Below are 9,194 nucleotides of genomic sequence, written 5' to 3' on the forward strand. Positions count from 1 at the left end.
CAGAAATGTAAAACTAATCTTTCAGTTAATTGAATTGAAAAATTCACCTCTAACTTTGTATCAAAGTTGTTCTTTAAGGGAAGCAAGGGTAAAAGAAAAAAAGAGTGATTATTGGGCCTTAAAAGGCCCAGATAAAGTGAATATACTTAAAATAAGAACTGAATGTCCCAGTACCTTCAGCCATTTACTTTGGAATTTATCTTGTAACCAAAATGTAAAATCATCAAATAAGTTTGTTTTAAATTTCATAAAATTTAGCGTAGATAAAACTGTAACTGTGATAAGTCTTAGAACAAAAAAAATTTGAATCAAATATTGATTTGGGGGCTGGTTATTTGAAATAGGATAATCTTTGACTTTTGCTACATTGTCATGGAAATTTTCTTTTTTTTTTTTAAGAAAGTTTTTTTATGAAAGGAACTTGGTTTTCTCAAGGGTCTGTCTTTCTCTTTTGATTTTTGATTATCATCTTATTGATTACCTATCTTGTCATCATCCCAGGCTCCCAAAGAAGCTTTTTGACTTTGTGGCTTATGTCTATCCTTTCTTTCTCATTTGGGTAGAGAAGTCAAACTGTGGTAAAAATTACTCTCAAGTGCTAGATATTGGGAGATACGATATTGCTTTTTTGATATTTTCTTATTTTAAATGTACAGAATCTTAAATATCTTTAGAATATAGGAATGTGGTTAACAGTTGCCTGTTGGGAGAAAACTCATGTGGCTAGAGAGCTGGAAGGAAAGGGTTTTTTTTTAACTACATGTGCTCTTTGGCAACTTTTGAAGGTGGTACTGTGTGTGAATAAAAGTTTTCAATATCTGAAAAGAAAGCAACTGGAAAAGTTTCATATTAATGCAAGTATTAAGACAGCTTGGATCATTTTTTCTTCTTGTGAGAGTCCATTGAAAATGTTCAGGTTAGAATGCCCCTACATGTTGTAATGTTTGAGAACTGACAGATTTATTATGCCATTATCATTTTCTTAGAGTACTCTATTTTTCTAATTCTTGAATAATGTACATGAAGTAGTCTATTTGGCTTTTATTATTTAAAGAGGTATTTAAAACATGACTTATTTGCGAATATATATGTACTAACATGGGAATTTGTATATATAAATGAAAAAATGCACAATGTTAGTGGTTAATACAAGTCCTGATTGTGGGGCAGCCTGGGTGGCTCAGCGGTTTAGCGCCGCCTTCAGCCCAGGGTGTGGTCCTGGAGACCCAGGATTGAGTCCCAAGTCAGGCTCCCTGCATGGAGCCTGCTTCTCCCTCTGCCTGTGTCTCTGCCTCTGTGTGTGTGTGTGTCTCTATGAATAAATAAATAAATAAATAATCTTAAAAAAAAAAGTCCTGATTGTGTTAAATAAAAAAACGTGCCTTTGAGTGTGTATATAATATTTATAGCTATATAAATATGCATGCATTTATATTATGTATGCTATATATACTTGATGAGTCATAAAATGTGTATTTGTATATATTAGTGTGTGGGCAGGTGGGGGTAGAGATATGTTGAGTAAAAGGTCTGGAATGCCACCAAGGAAACCATTCGCAGTGTCTGCCCCTAAGGGAATTGGACTGGAAAGGGTGGAAGGATACTTTTTCAGTGTACTTTCAACTTAAGAAAAACAACACATATTTCTTTTGAAACTTAAAAAGTATTTTTTAAAGAATAACTTAGCAGATATTTTGCTTAGTTATTATAATTCACAAAAATCATATAATCTGAACTTAAAAATCAGAGTTTTCATGTTAATGATCAAATTCTTAACCTTAATTTTCTAAGCCCATTATAAAATGTACATACCAACTTGTAACTAACATAACACCCAATGCTCTTAAAGCATGCTGAGTGTTGCCCAAACTAAACAACAAAGAGTATAGTCCAGAGATCTATGTTACCCCTGAGCGAAGACGACATTTGGGGTAATTGCTACATGTTTTGTTTATTCTGGGTTGAAACCATCAAGGTTCTGACCCTAAGCCATAAGGACTTCTAATAATAGCTAATAATCCAATCTCCTACCTGATATTTATATCCTTTCTGTAACCTTAACTTCTAGAACACCTCCAGGATACTCCATACCCAACAAGGAAGCCTATTCCCTTTCAGACGAGTATTCCTAAGTGTTAGAAAGCTGGAACCACAATGTCCCAGGCGTCATGGTCCTATTAGGATAAAAATAATGCTTTGGTTTATGAGTTGAATTATTATGGCACATATTTCCACTGGCCCAATTGCTGAGAATGTCCAAGCTCCATATTGTCCTTTTCTCCTCGATTTCTGTCTCGTTTGGATCCTTTCAAATTCCCTCCCTGGAGTTCAGTCATTTATCAATGCATACCTGGACTATGTGCCACAGCAATCCTGCCCCATTTCTCTCACCTAATTCTTTACTTATAAAACCTATGGCACACTGTGCCAAATTATTCTTAAAGATCCCTTTTCCTTCCCTGCTGCTGCAAGAGTAAAATCTAGGCTCAACATTTAAGGCCCACTATCCTCAGGTCCTGACATAACCCTCCAGCTTCATGTCCCAATCATCTCTAACTTTTGACTCACTCTTAAAAGCAAGTTATTCTTTCTTCATCCCTGTTACAGGCTGACTGGTATCCCCTCAAAATTCATATGTTGAAGTCCTAACCCCTGAGACCTTAGAATGTGACTGTGTTTGTAAATAGGTACTTTAAAGAGGTGGTTTAGTTAAAATAAGGCCAGTAAGCTAAGTCTTAGTACAATCTCTTGTCCTTGTGTGAAGAAATTTGGACACATAGAGGAATGCCAGGGTACACATGCACAAATAAAAGACCATGTGAGGACACAGTAAGAGGGCAGCCATTTGCATACCAAGGACAGAGAGCTCAGAATTAAATCCATACTGCCAACTCCTTGATCTTGGATCTCTACACCCTAGGACTATGAGAAATAACTTTCTGTTGTTAAAGCCACCCAGTTTGGAGTATTCCTTAATGGCACTCTAAGCAAGTTGATACAACCCCTAACTCTCCCATACATTAGCTGACACTACCTAGAATGTTCCCTCTCCTGCCTATCAATGTGTTCTTTATTCTTTGAGCCATCTCTTCATACAGGACCTCATATATAGCTGTCTCAGACCATCTTGATCCAAGCACTTAATATTTACAGCTTGGTATTATTAGTTTTCATAGCTTTTCTCCCCCAAGTAGCTGGAAAACTTATTGAGATCAGGTTTAGAGTTTTATACTTTATTTCCTATAATATATCTTAAACATACTAGATGCTCAAGAAATATCAACCAGTTAGGATGTTTCAGGTACAATAACAGAAAATCCTAGTCAAAATGGCTTACGCAATAAGGAAAATTTATTATTTCCTATAACAAATCCAGATGTAGAAACTTCAGGGTTGATTAGTTCTTCAACTCAACATTGTCACTGTTGCTTTCATCTTTCTTCCAGCTCTTTTCACATTGCCAAGATGGCTTCACTGTTCCAGGCAGGGGGACATGCAAAAACAGCATCATTAGAGAAGAAAAGAAATACTTTCTTCCAATGCACATCTTTTCTGAACATCACCACCCCCGCAGGACCTTGTGTCTCATTGGCTAGAATTGTATCATCTGCCCATTTGTAAATCAGTCACTGGCCAGGGAGGTTGGGTTAACTTGATTGGCTAAGAGGAGTAAGTATTTGTCCATGCGCAGGACAGTACTCAGCTAGCTGCACAGATTCCACACTCAGCCAGTAAAAAAAAAAAAAAAAAAAAAAAAGCAAAAATGAAACAAAAAATAGAAAACACATGAGGGGAGGGATTGGGCTAAGAACAATATTTATTGAGCACTTCATATATGCCATTGTTATAAGCACTTTCAATGTATTGACTCATTTAATCCTCACACCCTATGAGATAGGAGATTTGCATTTTATGGATGAGGAAACAGAGGTACAGGATGAAGTAACTTGGCCCAAAGTCACTCAGCTACCAAGTGGTAAAGCTGGGATTCAAACCTGGTAATCTGGCTTCAGAATTCATGCTATCAGGCATCATATATTTCCTATCTCTCAACTGTAAGTTACTTCCTTAAAATGATTAAGAGTGTTGACATCATTCTGAGTGATGATGACCCTATTGACTCCTTCCACCTACACACTCTGAGGGAGTCAGTGTTTGCTCACTTCGGTGAATGACAGGTAGTGTCAGGGCAGATAGATACAGGTGGAAAGTTGTGATATGAACACATGGGTATATGTTCTTGGGCTCTCTCTTTTTAAATCTAGGGCATTCCAGGTATAAAGAATGAGTAAAGCTTATTCACCTGAGAGACTGCCCCAACTCAGTTTTCGTGAGGAACCATCCTGTTGTTTTTAAATGAATGTCTGTGCCCGTAGGACCTGGACTTTAAGTCCCTTTGAATTCTCAGTACTATAGGGGTAAACTTTGTGTGTTCCTTTGGACTCCCTCTCCTATTTCTCCTCAGCTCATTTATGCTGAAGCTTATTTTACAGAAGGAAATCAGAGACATATTCTTAAACAGGTGAAAGCCAAGAAATATCGTAAGTTTCTGCTTGAACTTGATTATAAGGTTCTCATGGCTCTAAATCTTTTACCACCTAAATAAGAGGAACAGAATTTGAGGCCATGTCAGATCAGCTTGACTCAGTCTTCATTTAAGCCTTGAGCTCAGGCTGCATGGTCAACCCTAAATTCCTTGGACATTTTTGTGACTGCATATTCTTTCACTTATGCTACTTTGCCAGGAACTTTAAAGTAGGAACAGCAGATGCAAACATTTGAAGCTGTAATGTAAATAGTGGTATTTCTAAAAGTAAAAGCAGTTAACATTTCTCATTTTAGAGTTTCATAAGACACCTTAAAATTCCATGACGTCTGGCAGTTTGGCTAAGATATGAAGTTGGGTTATGTCCTTCAAAGCCAGAGGCGAGGAAGTGGTGAGGCAAGTCATCCAGCTGGTGGGTGAGCCTCACCAATCACCCAACATCTGCGCCTCAGCACAGCATTTTTGTTCTCTGTTCATTTTGCCTACACTTTAACTGTCATGAAATGATTAAACAGAGCAAAACAAAAATTATGTTTCTGTATGTACAAATGGCCCAAAAAAGAAATGCTGCTGGTGGATATGGAAAGGTTTAAGAAAGTTTTGATTCTTAGCCAAAATATGTATATATGTAAATATGTATATCTCTAGCTCCAGGATAAATAAAAGTGTAGATGGTCAGATTTGGAAGAACCCAGCTTTGTGCTACAAATTATTTTATGTGTAGTAATGCAAGCCCAGAGAGCCCCTAACTCTAATTGTGGACGTCCCCCCCTTTTTTTTAAGGTTTTATTTATTCATGAGAGACACAGAGAGGCAGAGACACAGACAGAGGGAGAAGCAGGCTCCATGCAGGGAGCCCAATGTGGGACTCGATCCCAGGACCCCAGGATCACGCCCTGGGCCACCTAGGTGCCCTCCCCTTTTTTCCTCTAAACCTCTGATAACAACTTTGCTGCATCACATATAGCACACACACTACACGCCTACACTTATTACAGCAGAGTCTTTGAGAAGCGGTCTGGAATCAGTAATTTCTTAAGCTCCCTATGTGACTTCAATACGCAGCTGGACTGAGAACCACTGCTACAGACTCTCCACCTCCTCCTCTTCTCCCTCTTTCCTGGGCCACCTGCCATCTCTCTCTAGGCACTCAAGACAAACTAAGGATTCTCCTATGTGTTCTCCCATTTTATTATAAGCATAGTGCTTTTTGCTCTTCATGGCTCATCCTAACCCCCTAAGCTATACCCAGGAGACCTTGACTTTCTCACCTTCAAAATATTGAGATGTGTTCTGCTCTGGCCGTGAAGTAAAGGAGATTGTAGTCAGTTGTTGGTTTAAATAACATTTTTTTACAAAAGCAAAAAAGTTACTATAGTCCTCCCCAGATTGGGTTATTGTGTAAGTTTCTGCACATGTTTCTTCCAGACTAGGAGGTCAAGGAATCTAGCTGGGGGACATAAGAAGCTGGAAGCAACAAGTGCACAACCTAGTGATACACTTGGAGTACTGACAAAATATTTCTGCCCATCGTAGGGGCTTTTCAGGCTTGGCTGTCTATTAGAATTACCTGATGAATGTTAAAATCTGGCCCAAATCCAGGTCCCACCCCAGAAATTCTAATTTCATTGATCTGGAGTAGTGTCTGTGCTGTCAGGACTTTTTAAAAAATATTTTATTTAAATTCAGTTTGCCAACATAGAGAATAAACCCAGTGCTCATCCCATCATGTGCCCTCCTTAGTGTCAGGATTTTTAAAAATATCTCCCAGATGAGTCCGATGAGCAGTCACTGATCTCTGAAAACCAGTCTTGTCACTTCACTGTTTTCTCCAAACCACCATCAATCTTTGCATTTTCCTGTGTTTCCCAAATGGCTCCATTAAAATAATCAGTTGGGAAGCTTCTTAAAAATACAGATTCCTGGGCCCCACTCTAGGCTTACTGAATCAGAATGTCCAAATAAGTCTTATCGGGCAAATATGAGAAATACTACATTAATTTAAATTATATTGGCCCATTTTCATTTGATTAATGTATACTTTATCTATTTGTTTAAAACATATTTAATGAATACCTAATATAAGCCCAACATTGTTTTAGCTGCTAGGAATACAGCAAAAAAACAGGACAATTCCATGTCCTTGTGGATTTTATGTCTAGGAGCAGAGTAAACAAGCAAACAACTGAATTTTAGATAGTGATAAATGTCATAAAGGGCTAGAAGGTGACAGGAAGTTATGGCAGGGTGTTATTTTAAGAAGGGTGGCAAGTGAAGGCCTGGTTTGGAGAAGCTGCATCTGAACAGACAACTGAGTGATAAGAAATTGCTTAAGAATTCCATTCCACTCACACCATTTTTATTTGTATTTATTTATTTATTTATTTATTTATTTTCACTTACACCATTTTTAATCGTCTGAATTAGATGAGATTTTCTTCAAGGTCAGGGACTGTCTTATATTTTTGTATTCTCCTATAGCAACCAAAGTAGGACTTTGCACAAGCAAAGAACTCAGTGAATCACTCTAGACTCAAAAGCATTTCATCCTTAAATATACCTTTAAAGACAACCAGCAGAGGATGTCATAAGTTACCCGCTTAGTAAGTAAAGGAAAATCCAGGAAAATGCATTCAATTATTACTCAGCCCAAGGGAAGACTCTCTGCTTGCTTCCAGCTGCTAGTCACAGTTACAGATTCTTATTAGGAAGTCTTCAAAACCTGCCAAGATCTGGTCCTCTGTGCGTGACTCCACACTGATGAGATCAGACTAAGTTGTGATTATCAGTTTTTGCCAGCTTATCATTTTGTGAGGTAATGTATTATCTTTGTACTCAAACTTCTCACCGATGTCTGTGTGCCTTTAAGTCTACTCAACCCCTATTCTCATAAGATAATCAGCTGAGTTTTCCAGCAGGGCCCTGTATCCTCTTATGTCTCTGTAGGCCAAAAGAGATTCCTTAATACACACTTAATACACAGAAGTTTTAGTGAAACCAATTCAGATGTCTGGGGGAGGTTATTCACAATTCCAATTTGAAATTCACATGGCCTTTAGGAAGGCTTCCCATTTCTTACAAGATTATTGTGTTCTTCACATGCTTTTCTTGGGTCAAGAACAACACAACCAGGACTGGAAGGCTCCCCTGGGGGAAACATCATTGAGTAAGGAAATTTCTGAACAAGGACTTATTGAGGCCAGTGTGCTTCATACCAATTCTACAACCAATTCCCTGTTTGACTTGGACAAATTATTTGCCCCTGTTGAGCCCCAGAATCTTTAGTTGGAAGATGTGATGTCCTTTTCTTTGATGACACTCATGATTGTCATGAAGACCAAATGGAATTAATTAATGAAATGAAAGAGCACTTAAAAGCATGCTGACTGCTATGGCCTTACAACATACTGTCATCATAGCCAAAGTAATTCACCCTGTTCTTGTACTCCCTACCGTACGTGTTTACAACCTATCAGTCCCTCATTTCTGCAAAGAAATTTCAAAGGTAAGATTCTTTTGAGCACTCCTGCCCCTTAGGGCTGTGCTTCTGATAAGCCCTCCTGATTTATCTTTGCTTTTCTCCAAGGATGTGCTTAGATTACCCTCTGCCTGGAGTGACGTCCTTTCAGTGGTGTCCTCAGTGACTATGTCCCCTTGGCTGAATTCCTGAGCCCGGCTCTCATTAGGCTCATAGATTGTCATTTAGCCCCAGTCAGTTGGCTCTTAGCACCTCCAATCTTGCTGATTATTAATGTTCTGGGTACAGAGACAGTGTCTGAAAGTACAGTGTCTTACTTTGACAGGGGGGGTGGGGAGGAGGGGAGCCTGAGATTTATATACTTCTTGGCATCCTTAGCTCAGGCAAACATTTTCATTAACAGTGACCTTTAGGACTGGTACTGGGTTGAATAGTGTCCCCCGAAATTCATGTCCACCCAGAAGCTGTGGGCATGTTCTTATTTGGAAATAGAGTCTTTGCAGAGGTAACTGAGTTAAGATGAGGTCATACTGGATTAGGGGGGCCCGAAATCCAGTGTCTGGATTTAATCTTGGATTTAGGTCACTCCCATGGGGGTGACCTAAAAAAACGACAGAAATTTGGACACAGAAGAGACACAAAAACAGAAGGCTAATGCAGTAATGGAAGTAGAGGCTGGAGTGATGCTTCTATAAGCCAAGGAATGCCAGGGAGTGCCAGCAGCCACCAGAAGCTAGAAAGAGGCGAAGAAGGATCTTCCCTAGAGCTTTCAGAGGGAGCACGGCCCTGCCAACACCTTAATTTCAGGCTTCTAGCTCCAGAATTGTGAGAGAAGACATTTGTGCTGTTTTAAGTCACCCAATTTGTGCTAATTTGTTACAGCCTCCCGGGAAAACAAATCTAGGAACGCTGACCATGCTGTAGAGTGTGGGAGTGGCTTTCTGGGGCTACCATTCAGCCTGGGACAGTTGGCTTTTGGGAGACATGGAGCACTGTTTTATTTATTTATTTATTTATTTATTTATTTATTTATTTATTTGGAGCACTGTTTTAAAGGAAGGGAGTCAATGAAGGCAGTAAACGGAGAAGGCAGGGAAAAAATTGGTATGGCCTGAATACACAACAATCCAAGACAATGTTTACAAACTGGATGTTAAAGGCCTTTTCAAG

Source organism: Vulpes vulpes, chromosome 14 (assembly GCF_048418805.1).
Source record: "Vulpes vulpes isolate BD-2025 chromosome 14, VulVul3, whole genome shotgun sequence".
In the NCBI taxonomy this organism is placed as follows: domain Eukaryota; kingdom Metazoa; phylum Chordata; class Mammalia; order Carnivora; family Canidae; genus Vulpes; species Vulpes vulpes.